The following is a 17,460-nucleotide window of genomic DNA, read 5'->3' as shown; positions in this document are numbered from 1 at the left end:
CTTAGCCAAAAGGAAAGATTTATAAATTATAAAGAGTTTTACCTCATGCAAAATTGTCAATTCTTTAACACATGAACTATTTTTTCAGAGGCCCTCCAAGTACCTACAAATCCAAAATGTGGCCCTACAAAGGGTTTGAGTTTGAGACCACTGCTCCAGGGGATGTCTAGGTTTATGGTTTACATACATAATTAAAATGACTTCACATACAATACCAACAAATCAAAACAATCAAAACCTTTCAGCGACCAGCACTCACAGTTGTCATAAAGACATAATCCCCATATTTCATTTTACAAAATAAAAACTTCTTCAATAATTTCTTTAAATTGTACAAATTTCCCTGCTCACGTATAGATTGAGGGATCTCATTCCATGCCTGTGGGCTTCTACAGAAGAACATGCTTGCTTTAGACGGTTTCAAGCGCAATTGTTTAACAGGTAGAACAAACAAATCAGCCCATTCTACAGAACAGAGTTTCGGGAGCGGAACATATGGCAGAATACTATTGACCAGACACCTTGGTGCTAGCCCACATACATACAAGTATACCATAACCAGTTTGTAACGTATCCAGTAATCTAATTTCAACCAGTACAATTTGATGTAGTATTCTGACACATGTTCCCGCCTCCCCAATTTATGTTTAAATATATTTATTAAATTGCAAAGTACAAGTAAACAGGTTAAACAAGTATAACAGTTTTCTTTTATATTAGCACATTATGATCCCCTCCCCCTCCCTTGTCCCATAAAAATAAACCAGTCCAGGAGCACACAAGGCATAAAACAAGCAATGTCACAAATTCAGTAATCGACTCCGAGCTTGAGGAGTGAGATCCATCCAAGTGTTCCCAAATCAAACAAAAGCGACGGCCCTCGCCTTCCCAATTTAAAGAGCGTCCTAACAACCAAATTCTGTGCCACCTGCAGAGCACATAGAGTCGAGTCTGGTATTCCTAAGAGCACAAGGTTACAATAGTCAAAGCAGGACAAAGCAACAGTTTGCAATATAGTCTTAAACATACTGCCTGAGAGATACGACCTAAGGACCCTCATCAATCTTTTGGAACATCCTGGTTTTGTGCAGTGCCCTCTAAGAGAGATTAGAGAAGGTTGCCCGCCTTTAATCCCCCACCCCCTCCACAATTTGTTCTGCTGAATGATTGAAGGCTCTATTCTTAATTGAGCTCATATAGCTGTATAGGTTTCTAAATTGACACACATACATGTCCATATGTTGGCATTGACATACATGTGTAACTGCTGACTTTTAGGCATGTATGTTGACATGTTGGCCTCCATTAGGGTTACCAGATGTCTGTATTTTCCCGGACATGATCTCCTTTTGAGGTCATGTCCAGGGGTCCGGATGGCTTTTCAAGCCCCGGCACTTTGTCTGGGTTTTGAAAAGTTTTTCTTTGTGCAGGAGGGTATCTGCCCATATGTGGATAAAACGCGATGATGTCACACATGTGTGCGTGACATCATTGCATCTCATCTGCACATGCGTGAGTGTGCTGCCCAATGAGAACAGGCAGCGGGGGGGGGGGGGGGGGGGGTTGGGGGCAGGGCTAGAGATCCAGATTTTCCAGATGGAAAATCTGGTACCCTAGCCCCCATCAACATTTTAAATGTTGACACTTGTGAAATGGATGTTCCTGATGCATATAGCCAATGTACACACTTCCATTTCTGTATGTATTTTAGAAAAGGTTTTATGTCAGCTGATCCTTTTATAAAATACTAGTGGAAATTGGCACACACCGACCTGAATGTCTCAATTCCTATTTCTTTGTTTAGGTGCAAAGGGCATATGAGTCCTGACCATAGGTGATATTCCCATACTAGCAAGTTGATTACAGGAGGATGAAATTTACATTCTTCAGCTTTGCCGCCTCTTCCTGTGCTGTAGAGCCCTTTCCCTTTTTTTTCCTTCTGCAAGAGAGATGAGAAGGTGTGATTCTGATCTGCTCTGATAATCTTTTATTATTTTTCAGGTATTTTTATCTGAGTTTGTGGCTTTTAAAGTGCCTGAGAGTTCCCTGGTGATCCTGGGGCAGCTCTACCAGGGAGAGGACGCAAACTCTGTAACAGAGGTCTGCAGCTGGCAGGGCAACCCTACGAGTTCCTGCCCAGCCGGCCTGTATTGGAACTTGTGGAGATTGGGGTCCATTCCCCTCAAAGCTAGCTCGCAACCTGATTTATTAGGTGCCTGAGTGCAGGCTGTTAGGTCCTGGTGTTGGTGTTGGTTCTGAGGTGCTTAACTGGTGCTTCTAACTAGTGGTATATCAAGTGTTCTCTTAGGATTCTGTAGCTGGCATCATGATTGTTGCAGTTGTCTGGGTCTCACTGTGAGACCTGGACAACTGCAACAGTCACAGAATATCAAGTCCCATTCATTTTTCCTTTCCCTTTCTCCTTTATTCCCTAATGAGGAAGCTAAGATCAGAACCTGCAATCTGATTATCTTTGAGTAATGTGACGGGAACATATTGTATGGAGACTAGATCTGCAGCTTTTTCGGTAGTAGAACTCTAATGTAGAATACTTTGCCTGGTCAGCTGTGTTTATATACAAACACCATGGGAAGATTCTCAAATGTTTGTGGTAAAATCCAATGGGTCGCTGTCAGTAAACGGCAGAGAAATAACAAACCCCAATGGTTCTCTGCGGAGATTTCGGAACTCATAAAACAGAAGAAAAGAGCATTTGCATCTTATAAACGATCACAATGACCAGAAGACAAAGAAGCTTATCTAGTGAAATCTAGAACTGTCAAAGCAGCGGTCAGATACGCCAAACTCAGGATGGAAGAAGATTTAGCTAGGAATATTAAAAAAGGGGATAAATCCTTCTTCAGGTATGTTAGTGATAGAAAGAGGAATACAGATGTGATAGAAAGAGGAATACAGATGTGATAGTGCGCCTAAGGAAACCCGATGGCAGCTTTGCAGAATCGGACTCCGATAAAGCCGAACTACTGAACAAATACTTCTGCTCAGTATTTACCTGTGAGGCACCAGGATCTGGTCCACAGCTGCAAACAAGAGAGAGCCCAGAAGACCTGTTCAGGAATTTTGAATTTTCCACCAGCAGCATCTACCAAGAATTGTCAAGGCTCAAAGGCCCTGATTCTCTAAAGTGCATCCCGATTTTAGGCGTCCTCCAGCTGTCTAATCAGCCAATCGGGATGCACGTTTTTTTAAAAAAAATGCTCCCCAGGCAAGCCTGAAGGCACCTCCGGGAGCCTAGGGAGACCCGCAAGATGCCTAAGCTTGTCTAAGGGCCTTAGGCGGGCCTTAGGCTGAACCTAGGCGGCCCTACGCGTCTCCCTAGTAGAGGAGAAGCTTAAAATGTAGGCCAGCAAAATGCTGGCCTACATTGTAAGTAGATGCGGCCGCTATACTTATCGCAGCAAGGGATCTCTCTGCCGCTGTAAGTATAGTGGGCCGCGGCCCCCTGACCAGGAGGGTGCCCAAACCCTCTGCCCGAAGACGCACCTCCCCCCGACACTACCGACCGCCCCCCCGACACTACCGATCCCCCCTCCCCCGACAATATCGATAGCTGGCAGGAGGGTGCCCAATCCCTCCTGCCCGAAGACGCACCCCCCCCGGCACTAACCCCCCCCAAACCTCCACTCCACCAAACCTGTTCTTAGAAGGGTCTTTCACGTCTTGAGCCGGCAGGCACGCCTCGTCTCGTCGAAATGAAGCGGGCCCGCCCCTTCCCGGCCCATCCCGCCGAAGCCTAAGGCCTGATTGGCCCAGGCTCTAGAAGCCTGGACCAATCAGGCCTTAGGCATAGCGGGTCCGCCCATCCCCACTTAATCTAAGGCCTGATTGGCAAGAAGTGTAAAGTTATGCACCTTGGTAGCAGAAACCCATGCAGAAACTACACTCTGAATGGTGAGACCTTAAGCAGAACTGTGGCAGAACGGGACCTGGGAGTAATCATTAGTGAAAATATGAAGGCAGCCAATCAAGTAGAGAAAGCCTCATCCAAGGCTAGACAAATGCTGGGTTGCATCCGGAGAAGCTTTGCCAGCCGAAAGCCCGAGGTGGTAATGCCGCTGTATAGGTCCATGGTGAGACCACATCTGGAATACTGTGTACAATTTTGGAGGCCACACTATCAGAAGGATGTGCTAAGAATGGAATCAGTTCAACGATTGGCCACCAAGATGGTCTCAGGGCTCAAGGATATCCCATATGAAGAACGTCTCGGTAAGTTGCACCTTTATTCTCTCGAGGAACGCAGATAGAGGGGTGACGCAGATAGAGACGTTCAAATACGTTACTGGCCGTATTGAGGTGGAAGAAGACATTTTCTTCCTTACAGGCCCTACGGCGACAAGAGGGCATCCGCTAAAAATCAGGGGCGGGAAATTCCATAGTGACACTAGGAAGTACTTCTTCACCGAAAGGGTGGTTGACCGTTGGAATGATCTTCCACTTCAGGTAGTTGAGGCCAGTAACATGACTGACTTTAAGAACAAATGGGATCAACACGTGGGCTCACTTCAAAGAAGAACTTAGCGGGGAGGGTTATTTGAGTGGGCAGACTTGTTGGGCCGAAGGCCCTTTTCTGCCGTCATATTCTATGTTTCTATGTCACGGACGATATTGTAATGATTTAAAAAAGGCGAGTCATTCTTTAAAAACATGCATGCAAATGAGGTTCTCTGAGAGTCACGGAGGATCGCTAAATATGCATGTGCCAATCACTGGTGAGAGCAATCGGCACATGCGCAGAATGTACCCACAAATTAAAAAAGATGACCCCAAATCGAAGATCGGCAGGAGGGATACCACTCCCTCCCACGCTGACATCAAGCAACACACTCGACACACACCTCATGGTTGTGGGAGGGATGCCCACTCCCTCCCGCCACCACCGTCAAACAACCTACCCCGGCAGCAGGAGGGATGCCTAATCTCTCCTACTGCCACCATCAAGCAACCCTCGACACCCCCCCCCCACCCGGCAGCAGGAGGGATGCCCACTTCCATCATTGCCGTCGTGCCTCTGATGATCCCCCACCCCCCACCTTGTTCATAAAGGCCAGCCGGAGGGATGCCTGCTCCCTTCGGCCAGCAGGCCTGCCTCTTCAAAATGGTGGATGTGCTGGGTTGGGGCCTAAGGCTCTGATTGGCCCAGGTTGCTTAAGGTCCCTCTCCTGGTGCATCCAGGAGGGGTGTGTGTGTCAGGGGGGGGTTGCTTGGTAGCAGGGAGAGAGAGTGGGCATCCCTCCTGCTACAGGGGGGGGGAGTCAGGGGGATTGCTTGACAGTGGTGGTGAAATGGAGTTTGCATCCATCCTGCTGTTGGGGGGAGTGTTGAGGGGTTGCTTGATGGGGGGAGAGGGAGTGCGCATTCCTCTCGCTGCCCGGGGGGGGGGGAGGGGGATGTTGGGTGGGGTGTTGCTTGATGGTGGTGATGAAAGGGAGAATACATCCCTCCTGCTGCCGGGGAGAGTGTCAGGGGATTGCTTGATTCTGGTAAATCCATGCCTAAATGCTAAGATGCTCACAGGAATATAATGGATGTCTTAGCATTTAGCATGCATTAATCTTTAGTGTGTGCTAAATCGGTAATCCACTTTGCATCCTTAAGATTAAAGGTAGAATATAAGATGCATTATTCAATAGAATATAATAAAATTATTATTATTATGTTATAATCTAATTTTTGGGTCGCAGGAAGAATTACAAGTTCAATAATAAAAAAAATGTTTTCATGTGAATATTCTCCTATTTTATACATATTAAAAAAAAAATCCAACCTTCACTAAATCTTATTATAATAACATTGATCAATATTTGTATGTTTGACTGCATGCCTGTGGTCAGCAGATATAATTAAAAATAGTAGAAAATGTTCCAACAGTTCTTGGTTTAATATTTTATATACATATATAATTTTAACTTTATAGCTCTAGCTTGAATAAACAACATGTGTGAAGGAACTAAACATTGTGCTGTGACTGTGTTGTCTCAGCCATGGAATTTTTTTTTCATTAGAACATACTTGTACTCCCTGAATTTGATTTTGAGCTCCTTTTTATTATTAGTGATTAATTACAGTGTCACTAAGCTTGCTTAATAGCAGAGAACAGTTATATTACAAGTTCTAAGAAAATCAGGACTTGCTTAAGGGAAAAAGAAATTGCCCTGTCTAGATAAGAAGCAAAAGATTAGCTGCCTGGGCGAAGCTTTTTCATTTTTGAAACACTGTGCAGAGTGGTGCTACCAGAGAAGATTCTACAATTACAGAATAATTACACTGGTCAATAAAAAAAAAAAAGTTTTTCTTTACTACTGAGAACTTAAGAAGTGTTCTTAGTTAATTTAATTGGCGACTGCTGTGGTAATAGGACATAAGAAAATATCGTTTTGCTAGAACATAGTGAAGCAAGGGTCACCTCACATTTCACTCAAAAAGAAGGAAAAAAGCCTCAGAAAAGGCCCTCCCACCGCCACAAAAGTGGTGTGCCGATCAGTTGAAGATAAGTGGCTTTATTCCTCTATCTACAATTACATACATGTGAAGCATAAGTTTCTTTGCTCGTATTAACTCATTTTTGAAGGTTTTGCCTGTGAGGTTACCGTCTAACCACCTTGATATCCACTTTTGTGGCGGTGGGAGGGCCTTTTCTGAGGCTTTTTTCCTTCTTTTTGAGTGAAATGTGAGGTGACACTTGCTTCACTATGTTCTAGCAAAACGATATTTTCTTATGTCCTATTACCACAGCAGTCGCCAATTGAAAGTGTTGGTTTATATACATTGGTTTTTCAATACATCTGTGTTTTCAAAGCTATTACTTAGTTAATTTAATGACACTGATTTCAGATCTATAATTGAAATTCAGCTACCACGTCAGGTTTAAGTTACGTTTGATCCGATCAATTGCTAAATTTCTGAGTCCAAATTCAATCAAAATACTAATCCACTCTCTAATTATAGCAAAACTTGACTATTGCAATGCACTTCTCCTCAATATTTCCCAAAAAGAAAAAAGGAGACTTCAGATAATACAAAACACTGCAATCAAACTTATATACAATGCTAGGAAATATGACCATGTCTCGCCGTTGTTGATAGATGCCCATTGGCTTCCAATTGGCCATCGGATCATTTTTAAAATGATGTTGCTTATATTTAAAACTCTAGCATTTTACGAACCCCAATTTATATCAAGATTGTTAATACCACATAATACTCAACGCCCACTTCGTTCATCAAGCCAAAATCTCCTTTCTGTTCCTTCTTTGAAAATTGTAGGAACAAGAAGATCGGACATATTCTCTGTGATGGGCCCTCAATGGCGGAACTCTTTGCCACAATATATTAGAAACGAAAAAAATCTTACATTGTTCAAAAATTTTTTAAAATCTTATCTCTTTAAAGATGCTTTTAATATTTAAACTTTTTAATAAAGGTTTCAAAATGTGCTAAAGTTTAACTACCCCCCTCCCTCTTGTTTTTTTCCTCTTTGTTTTTTTTCTACCAATATGAAAATTGTAACTTTTCCACTTTCCCTCCCGACTCCTGTTTGTATTTTATGAAAGAATATTGTTAATATGTTAGTCTCTTTGTATTATACTCTATTTTTAATTTTGTTCATCGCTTAGTAATTCTAATAAGCGATTCATCAAATATACTAATAAACTTGAAACTTGTTTCTGAGATACACGTTACTGATTTTTTTGACAGTTTGTCATATCGGCACAATATTGCAAGTAAGAATTGTGTCCCACCAAATTTGTGTTAAGGAGTTTACTCTGAAAACAAACAAACACGAAGACAATAAGGAGACATGTTACAGCATATATTTACGCCTCTCTTAACTCACACAAAAGTGATGTCAGCATGTTCAGAAATATTTGAGACACTTGTTTTTACGCTTGTACTGTACATTTGTCTCTCTTTGCAAGAACCAACAATAGTTTTCCATCATACTGGGATTGAACTTTCCCTGATATCTGCTTTCCATCACCTTGATATCTTGATGAAATCTTTCCCCATGCTCATCACTGACATCACCAAGATTGGGTGGGAAGAAGTCGAAGTGAGAATGTAAGAAGTGACATTCTGGTACCCATTGGCTGATATGCTGTCAGCATGTTCTCCGATCTGTGATTACCAAGAAAATTCTGAACAACCTGCATGAATGCTGTTAATCCGGAATAGCAAACAGTGCAGCACACATGAGGTGCCCACGCTTTATCTTGGTTGCCAACTTTACAACCCAAATAATGCTTGTATGCACTTTGAAGTCTGCTGGACAGATTCTATTGCTGATCTTGTGCAGTAAATTGTCCACAGACATAACAGAAATTATCAGGATGGTTAATACAACCTCGTCTGTTCATAATAATTATAATATCTTAGACAAAAACCAAACAAAATATAAAAATTCACAGGTGGAAAAAGCAGCACAATCACTTTTTAGTATAAACTTTCAAATTACTGATATATGTGATCGATGAGCTGTCCTAAAATGCAATAGCGTGTTACAAAACAGTAAAATACCGATGCTTCATGATAGTGTTATTGACGAAAATGATATAAACACAAACTGACGCCTAACTTAAAAACAGGATGTGATAGATGAAAACTGTTTTCAGATTTAGAGTCAGCATGTGGCCCTTGTTAAGGTACAGGTGACAGAACTCCAGTAGCAAAATGCTTGTTGACCAGTGTTATTTTCTTTACTGTAGGACATCATTTTGACAATATTTGTATTGTTAGGCCCTCACATAGGGTTGGCTCAAGGCATGCAGCAAGTGAGCCCTGTTTCAGGGTACTAAGCCCCAAGGGCGCTGAAAGCCTGCCTCAGCAACTCCTCTGCAGTGGCCAACTCCTTGCTCCTCTTGCTAGCAGCAGTGTCTCCCACCTCTCCAGCATATCTCATTTCTCTTCTTTTTCTCTGTCCCCAAGTCTGGCAAACCCCTCTCACTGCTATGAATTTCATATAAAGGGTGCTAGGTGCATATTTCACTAGAACCCCCTTTTAGTGTATGATGAATCCTCCAAAACTCCCCCAAAACCTACTGTACTCACTTGTCTTCCACCCCAATAGCCCTTATGGCTGCACGTGTCACTTAATGACAGTACAATAGCTTTTGGGTGGGTTTTGGTGGGCTCACACTTTTCACCATAAATGTATTGGGTAGAGTGGCTTATGGACCTGGGTCATCCTCTCTGATTCACTAGCCCACCCAGCTGTTATGGTTTAAAATGAAAAGATCTAGACTTAAAAAAAAAAACTTACTTTGTTTGGATGGGGGATTACGTCAAGGAATTGTTCTCTGGATGAGAACATCTGGAAGGAGTAGAAATGAAGTGAAAAACTGAAAGGAGAATTGTAAGAGTGAAAAACCTTTTTAAGAGGAAAAAAAGGCTGCTTTGGTTCTCAAAAGAGGTAGCTGAGTAGGTAAGGAATAAGAGGTTAGCTTTCTTAAACTACAAAAGATCGCAGAAATATCTGGCAAAAATATATGGAAAAGTTAAGAGAGGCTGGTCATGTAGTCAGGAAAGCAAAGATGCAAATGGAAGGAAAAAATAGCTGACACGCTAAAACAGGGAGACAAGACATTTGTTAGATATATTAGTGACAGGAAGAAGCGCAAAAGTGGCATTGCGAGACTCAAAGACTAGAAGCTGCTAAAGAAAAAGCTGAATTGCTTAACAAATATTTCTGTTCTGTGTTCACGGCTGAAGAATCAGGAGCAGAACTGCAGAAGACAAACGTGAATAGGGATGGAGGATTGGTAGACCCTGATCGATTTTCAGAGGTTTGTGTTTGTGAGGGGCTAGCTACAGTAATGGTAGACAAAGTGATGAGGCCAGATGGTGTACATCTGAGGGTGCTGAAGGAACTTAGGGAAGTTCTGGTGGCTCCGCTGACTGACCTTTTCAATGAGTCTCCAGAGTCAGGAGTAGTACCAGAGGACTTGAGAAGGGCAGATGTGGTCCCTTTCCACAAAAGTGGAAGTAAGGAAGAAGTAAGGAATTACAAATCGGTAAGTCTGACTTCTGTGATAAGCAAATTAATGGAAATGCTTTTAAAACAGAGAATAGTGAACTTTCTGGAATCCTGTGGATTACAGAACCGGAGGCAACATGGATTCACTAGAGGCAGGTCTTGTCAGATAAATCTGATCAATTTCTTTAACTGGGTGACCAGAGAATTAGATAGAGGGAATACGCTAGATGTGGTGTATTTAGATTTTAGAAAAGCCTTTGACAGTGTACCACACAGACTTCTAATAAATAAACTGAGTGTCCTCGGGATGGATCCTAAAGTGACTGGTGTGGTCATGAACTGATTGAGTGGAAGGCGACAAAGGGTAGTGATCAATGGAGATCGCTCTGAAGAACGGGATGTTACTAGTGGTGTGCCTCAAGGTTCTATTCTTGGGCCTGTTCTTTTTAAAATTTTTATAAGGGATATTGCTGCAGGGCTGTCGGGTAAGATTTGCCTCTTTGTGGATACCAAAATCTGCAATAGAGTAGACATCCAGGATAGTTTGAATAACAGGAAGAAAGACCTGGAGAAGCTTGAAGAATGATCTAAAATTTGGCAACTAAAATTTAATGCTAAAAAATACAAGGTCATGTGTTTGGGTTGCAAAAACCAAGGGAATGGTACAGTTTAGGGAGTGAAGTACTTATGTGCACGACAGAAGAACAGGACTTGGGTGTGATTGTATGTGATGATCTTAAGGTGGCCAAACAGGTTGAAAAGTTGATGGCAAAAGCTAGAAGGATGCTAGGGTGCATAGGGAGAGTCTAGTTCTGGAGGCCGTATCTTCAAAAAGATATAAAAAGGATGGAGTCAGTCCAGAGGAAGGCTACTAAAATGGTGCGTGGTCTTCATCATAAGGTGTATGGGGACAGACTTATAGATCTCAATATGTATACTGTAGAGGAAAGGCAGGGGAGATATGATAGAGTAGTTTAAATAGCTACATGATGTAAAAGTGCATGAGTCGAATCTCTTTCATTTGAAAGGAAGCTCTGGAATGTAGGGCATAGGATGAAGTTAAGAGGTGATAGATTACTCCTGAGCCTAAGGAAATACTTTTTACAGAAAGGGTGGTAGATGCGTGGAACAGTCTCCCAGAAGAGGTGATGGAGACAGAGACTGTGTCTGAACTCAAAAAAGTGTGGGATAGGCATGTGGGATTTCTTAAAGAGAGGAAGAGATAATGGTTATTGCAGATGGGCAGACTGGATGGGCCATTTGACCTTTATCTGCCATCATGTTTCTATATCTAGAGAATGACACGGGGAAAGAATTTGTCCTCATCTACTCGGATAATCGTGGGACACCATCCCTTGTTATTCTTTAGTGTCTAACTCAACCTCAGTCCTTCTACACCAACATCCTTTAATGCAAGGTTTGAGGGTCAGTGGTTGTGCCCATTCATACTCTGATCTTTCCTCTCTCCTTAAAGATTTCTCACGGTTAACCGCAGGGATCGAGACGGGAACAAATATGGCAGGAAAGTAAGGCTACGACAGCTCAGACCTTGTTGTTAAAAATTTGCACAGGAAACTATGCATTCCCCTGCTGTGCATTACAGAGTGCTCATTAGAATATTAATGAGCTCCTTTTAGTGCATTATCATAGGATTCTTGGTGGCTGCTTCGATGATCGGTTGCAACCACGGAAAATTCTTTTGTGCTTCGGCAGGAGAGTTTTCTTGCAAGTAAGACTGGTTAAAACCATTATCCCAGGACAAGCAGGCAGCATATTCTTAACGTATGGGTGACGTCACCGACGGAGCCCCGGTACGGACACTTTTAACTAGAAAGTTCTAGTTGGCCGCACCGCGCATGCGCGGGTGCCTTCCCGCTCGACGGAGGAGAGCGTGGTCCCCAGTTTCTTCGTTTCCGCGGAGCGAAGAAGACGCATGTGCTTTCAACGGCTGTTGAAATCTCTGTTTTTGCCTTCCCGCTCGCGCTATTTTCTTCCTTTTTTTTGTTCTTTTTCCTTCGGATTTCGTTTTTTGTTCTATCTTGCAAAAAAAAAACTTTGTTTTTTCTTTATTTTTCGGGCCGGCCCCAGCGGGGCCTGTTGCCAACATACAGGCCTCCGGTTTTGATTTTGCGGAGGCCGTGTTCCCCTTCATGCCCCCTCAGCCGGGCTTTAAGAAGTGCCAGCAGTGTGCACGCCCGATATCTCTCACTGACCCACACAATTGGTGCCTACAGTGCCTGGATCCAGAGCATCGGGCTGACACCTGCACCCGCTGTGCTACTCTTAAAAAACGTACTTTGAAAAATAGACAGATCCAACAGAATATCCTTTTCGGTACCAGATCTGCCATGGAATCGGCCGCGCCGTCAACGGCGCCGCAAAAGTTGGCACCGACTACTTCGATGACGCCTGATCCTTCCTCGGGGTCGCTGGCACCAGGTAAGCCGGCTAAGAAGCCTTCCACTTCCCTTGAGCGCCCTCCTGCCACACCGGCGACGCCGGTCCTCCCGGCATCACGCCGACCCCGCAAACGCTCCGCCCCGATTTCGGTGAGTGCCTCATCATCGGCATCCTCATCGCCGGGGCATGGAGCGGCACCTATGGTACCGACAAAGAAAAAAGCGGTACTGGTGCCCCCTCTGGACGACCGCATTGCGGCCATACTCCAAAGCCAATTGCAAGAGCAACTGCAACAGCAACTCCAGCACTTGTTGCCCGCAATTTTGGCCCCACTCCTTCCGGTACCAGACCGGCTCGAGCCTCGCACCATACCGCCGGTGTCGACACCATCGGTACCGTTGAACACCTCCATGCCGGTACTCGCGGCTGAACCACTTAATCCTCCAGTACAAACACGCTCTGATGCCGACCCTTCCCGACATCGAGACTGACACCAGTCCCCCCGAGACCAGGACCGGCATCGATCTTCCTCCCCCGGTACCGTCTCGATGCGCTCTGGCAAATCTCTCTCTAAGACTCGCCACACTGAGCCGTCCGCACCACCGTCCCGTCCTGCGCACACCGACGTCAGGGACCCGGATTTATGGGAAGAATCCCCACCCGGTACTGATAATGAGGCTTCCTCAACGGACGAGGAACCATCGATGGTCGATACCAGTTCCAAACCTGAACAGTCCTCATTCACAAAATTTCTCAGGGAAATGTTGGCTCCGTCGATCCCTTTGGAATCCGACTCTAAGAAGTCCCAGGCTTTCCTGGAAGCCATGGACTTCGAACAACCTCCCAAAGAATTTTTAAAGTTACCCGTCCATGACATCTTGCGGGAAACTTTTTACAAAAACTGGGAAAATCCTCTCACGGTACCGGGTGCCCCTCGAAAACTGGATAGTTTATACAGGGTCATTCCTATCCCGGGGTTCGACAAACCTCAACTACCCCATGAATCCCTTCTAGTGGAGTCCACCTTGAAGAAAACCCAGGGCTCCAGTGTTTATGCCTCCACCCCTCCTGGCAGAGAGGGCAGAACAATGGAGAAATTTGGCAAGCGCCTTTATCAGAATTCCATGCTTGCCAACAGGGCTAATAATTACACCTTCCACTTCTCCTTCTATATGAAGCATTTGGTGCAACAACTCTCCTCCTTACAAAAGTACATCCCTGAGCGTAAGATCCCGGTTTTCCAACAACAAATCTCCAGTTTGCTCCAACTCCGGAAATTTATGGTGCGATCCATTTATGACTCTTTCGAGCTGACCTCTTGAGCATCTGCCATGGCTGTTGCCATGAGGCGCTTGGCCTGGCTGAGAGTTTCTGACCTCGACATTAATCACCAAGACCGCCTGGCTAACGCACCTTGTCTTGGTGATGAACTATTCGGGGAGTCCCTGGACTCAACTACCCAGAAACTATCAGCACACAAGACCAGGTGGGATACCCTAATCAAACCTAAAAAGAAGACTCCACCTGCTCGCTCCTACAAACAGCAGTCTTCCTACCAACGCAGGTTCTCGGCCAGACCTCTCAACCCGCCTCTGCAACAACAGCCTCGCCGGCCTCGTCAGCAGCACCAAACTCAGGCACGTTTACAGTCTCACCAACCTGCCAAGCCTCTCCCACAGTCGAAACCATCTCAGCCCTTTTGACTCTTTTCTCCAGGGCATAGCCAGTCTCCCGCCATCATTGCCTCTTCCTCAGCCGATAGGAGGCCGTCTTCAACTCTTCCTCAACCGTTGGGAGGTCATTACATCAGACCTGTGGGTCCTCAACATCATTCGCCACGGCTACTCTCTCAACTTCCAGTCTCTTCCACCAGACAATCCTCCCATAGAGTCTGTTTCTCACTCCTCTCAATCCCCCCTCCTCCTGAGGGAGGTCCAATCCCTTCTTCTTCTCAATGCCATCGAAGAGGTACCCCCAGACCAAAGGGGTCAGGGATTCTACTCCCGCTACTTCCTGGTTCCCAAGAAGACAGGAGACCTCCGTCCCATCCTCGATCTTCGGAACCTCAACAAGTGTCTGGTCAAGGAAAAATTCAGGATGCTCTCCCTTGCCACGCTTTACCCTCTTCTCTCTCATCACGACTGGCTATGTTCCCTAGACCTCAAAGAGGCCTACACTCACATTCCAATCCATCTGACTTCACGTCGCTACCTCCGATTTCAGGTACAGCACCACTATCAGTACAAAGTGCTACCCTTTGGCCTCGCATCATCGCCCAGGGTGTTCACCAAGTGCCTTATTGTGGTGGCGGCCTTCCTCAGGTCTCACAACCTCCAGGTGTTCCCATACTTGGACGATTGGTTGGTGAAAGCTCCTACGTCTCCGCTTGTGCTACAAGCCACTCAACACACCATCTCTTTCCTCCATCTCCTGGGGTTCGAGATCAACTACCCCAAGTCACATCTCCTCCCCACACAGCGACTTCAGTTCATTGGTGCCATCCTCGACACCACTCTGATGAGGGCGTTTCTCCCCTCAGACCGCCAACGAACCCTGCTCCATCTCTGCCGTCAGGTGCTCCTTTGTCGTTCTATTCCGGCTCGGCAAATGATGGTCCTCCTGGGCCACTTGGCCTCGACAGTCCATGTGCTTCCTCTGGCACGACTCCACCTCAGGACACCTCAATGGACTCTAGCCAACCAATGGTCACAGCCCACGGATCCTCTCTCTCATCCCATCTCTGTGACATCGTCTCTTCAGCAATCTCTTCAATGGTGGTTGAACTCCTCAAATCTTTCCAGGGGTCTACTCTTTCATCTACCCCCTCACTCCATGATCATAACCACAGATGCCTCCCCCTATGCATGGGGAGCTCACATGGGAGATCTTCGCACCCAGGGACTCTGGATCCCTCAGGAGCGTCAACATCACATCAATTTCCTGGAACTCAGGGCCATGTTCTATGCTCTCAAGGCCTTCCAGCACCTTCTCTATCCTCAGGTTCTTCTCCTGTGCACAGACAACCAAGTCGCCATGTACTACATAAACAAGCAAGGCGGCACTGGATCTCCCCTCCTTTGTCAGGAGGCCATCCGCATCTGGACCTGGGCCACGGCCCGCAGTCTCTTCCTCAAGGCCGTCTATATCCAGGGCGAACAGAACTCCCTGGCCGACAACCTCAGCCGCATCCTTCAACCTCACAAGTGGACCTTGGATCCTCCCACACTCCACTCCATCTTTGCTCTCTGGGGCACTCCTCAGGTGGACCTCTTTGCAGCTCCTCACAACCATCAGCTGCCCCAGTTCTGCTCCAGACTCTACTCTCCTCATCGTCTGACCCCGGATGCATTCCTGCTCGACTGGATGGATCGGTTCCTCTATGCCTTTCCTCCACTGCCTCTAATGTTGCGGACGCTATTCAAACTCCGCAGAGACAGAGCCACCATGATTCTCATCGCTCCTCGGTGGCCTCGCCAACACTGGTTCTCCCTCCTGCTCCAGCTCAGCTCCAGGGAGCCCATTCCTCTTCCTGTATTTCCTACTCTACTTACACAACAGCATCAGTCTCTACTACATCCCAATCTGTCCTCGCTCCACCTGACAGCTTGGTTTCTCTCGGGCTGACCTCTCCAGAGAATCTGTCTCAGCCTGTCCGTCCTATTTTGGATGCCTCCAGGAAACCGGCCACCCTCCAATGTTACCATCAGAAGTGGACCCGGTTCTCCTCTTGGTGTCTACTTCATCATCACAATCCCACCTCATTGGCGGTGGAAACTGTACTGGACTATTTGCTTTCTCTCTCCGACGCTGGCCTCAAGTCTACCTCAATCAGAGTCCACCTCAGTGCCATCACTGCGTTTCATGAGTCTGTCCTCGGAAAACCTCTCACGGCTCATCCCCTGGTTTCCCGGTTCATGAGAGGCCTCTTCAATGTCAAACCACCGCTGAAGCCTCCTCCAGTCGTCTGGGACCTGAATGTGGTCCTCTCAGCCCTCATGAAACCTCCATTTGAGCCTCTTGCCACAACTTCACTCAAATTTCTGACATGGAAGGTGCTTTTCCTCATTGCCATCACCTCTGCCAGGAGGGTTAGTGAGCTGCATGCACTGGTTGCTGACCCACCTTTCACGGTTTTTCACCATGACAAGGTGGTTCTGCGTACCCATCCTAAATTTCTTCCCAAGGTGGTCTCGGACTTCCACCTCAACCAGTCCATTGTATTGCCTGTCTTTTTCCCTAAACCCCACTCTCATCCTGGGGAACAGGCGTTACACACGTTGGACTGTAAACGTGCCCTGGCATACTACCTTGTCCGTACCAGAGCTCACCGCACGTCACCTCAGCTCTTTCTGTCCTTCGACCCTAACCGTTTAGGTCGTCCTGTCTCTAAACGAACGCTTTCCAACTGGCTTGCTGCCTGCATTGCGTTCTGTTATGCTCGGGCCGGTTTCTCACTGGAAGGTGCTGTCACGGCCCACAGGGTCAGAGCTATGGCTGCTTCTGTGGCTTTCCTCCACTCCACGCCCATCGAGGAGATCTGCAAAGCTGCCACTTGGTCCTCAGTTCACACATTCACTACTCACTACTGTCTGGATGCCTTCTCCAGACGGGATGGGCACTTCGGCCAATCTGTGTTACAAAATCTATTTTCCTAATGGCCAACCATCCCTCCTCCCTCTCTGTTAGCTTGGAGGTCACCCATACGTTAAGAATATGCTGCCTGCTTGTCCTGGGATAAAGCACAGTTACTTACCGTAACAGGTGTTATCCAGGGACAGCAGGCAGATATTCTTACGACCCACCCACCTCCCCGGGTTGGCTTCTTAGCTGGCTTATCTTAACTGGGGACCACGCTCTCCTCCGTCGAGCGGGAAGGCACCCGCGCATGCGCGGTGCGGCCAACTAGAACTTTCTAGTTAAAAGTGTCCGTACCGGGGCTCCGTCGGTGACGTCACCCATACGCTAAGAATATCTGCCTGCTGTCCCTGGATAACACCTGTTACGGTAAGTAACTGTGCTGTCTTACTTGCAAGGAAACCTTTTGTGCTTTAGGGTCTAGTAGCCCC

The 17,460-nt window shown here is 46.1% G+C and overlaps 1 protein-coding gene across 1 annotated transcript in view; it reads left to right on the top strand.

The window, feature by feature from the left end:
* DGKH (diacylglycerol kinase eta) overlaps positions 1–17,460 on the top strand; it is a 445,542-nt gene that overhangs the window by 274,106 nt on the left and 153,976 nt on the right. The gene's annotated exons all lie outside the window — the stretch shown is intronic.

Source organism: Geotrypetes seraphini, chromosome 6 (assembly GCF_902459505.1).
Source record: "Geotrypetes seraphini chromosome 6, aGeoSer1.1, whole genome shotgun sequence".
NCBI classification, from domain to species: domain Eukaryota; kingdom Metazoa; phylum Chordata; class Amphibia; order Gymnophiona; family Dermophiidae; genus Geotrypetes; species Geotrypetes seraphini.
The sequence above is the reverse complement of the archived record's forward strand: the minus strand, read 5'-3'. Positions and strand labels throughout refer to the sequence as shown.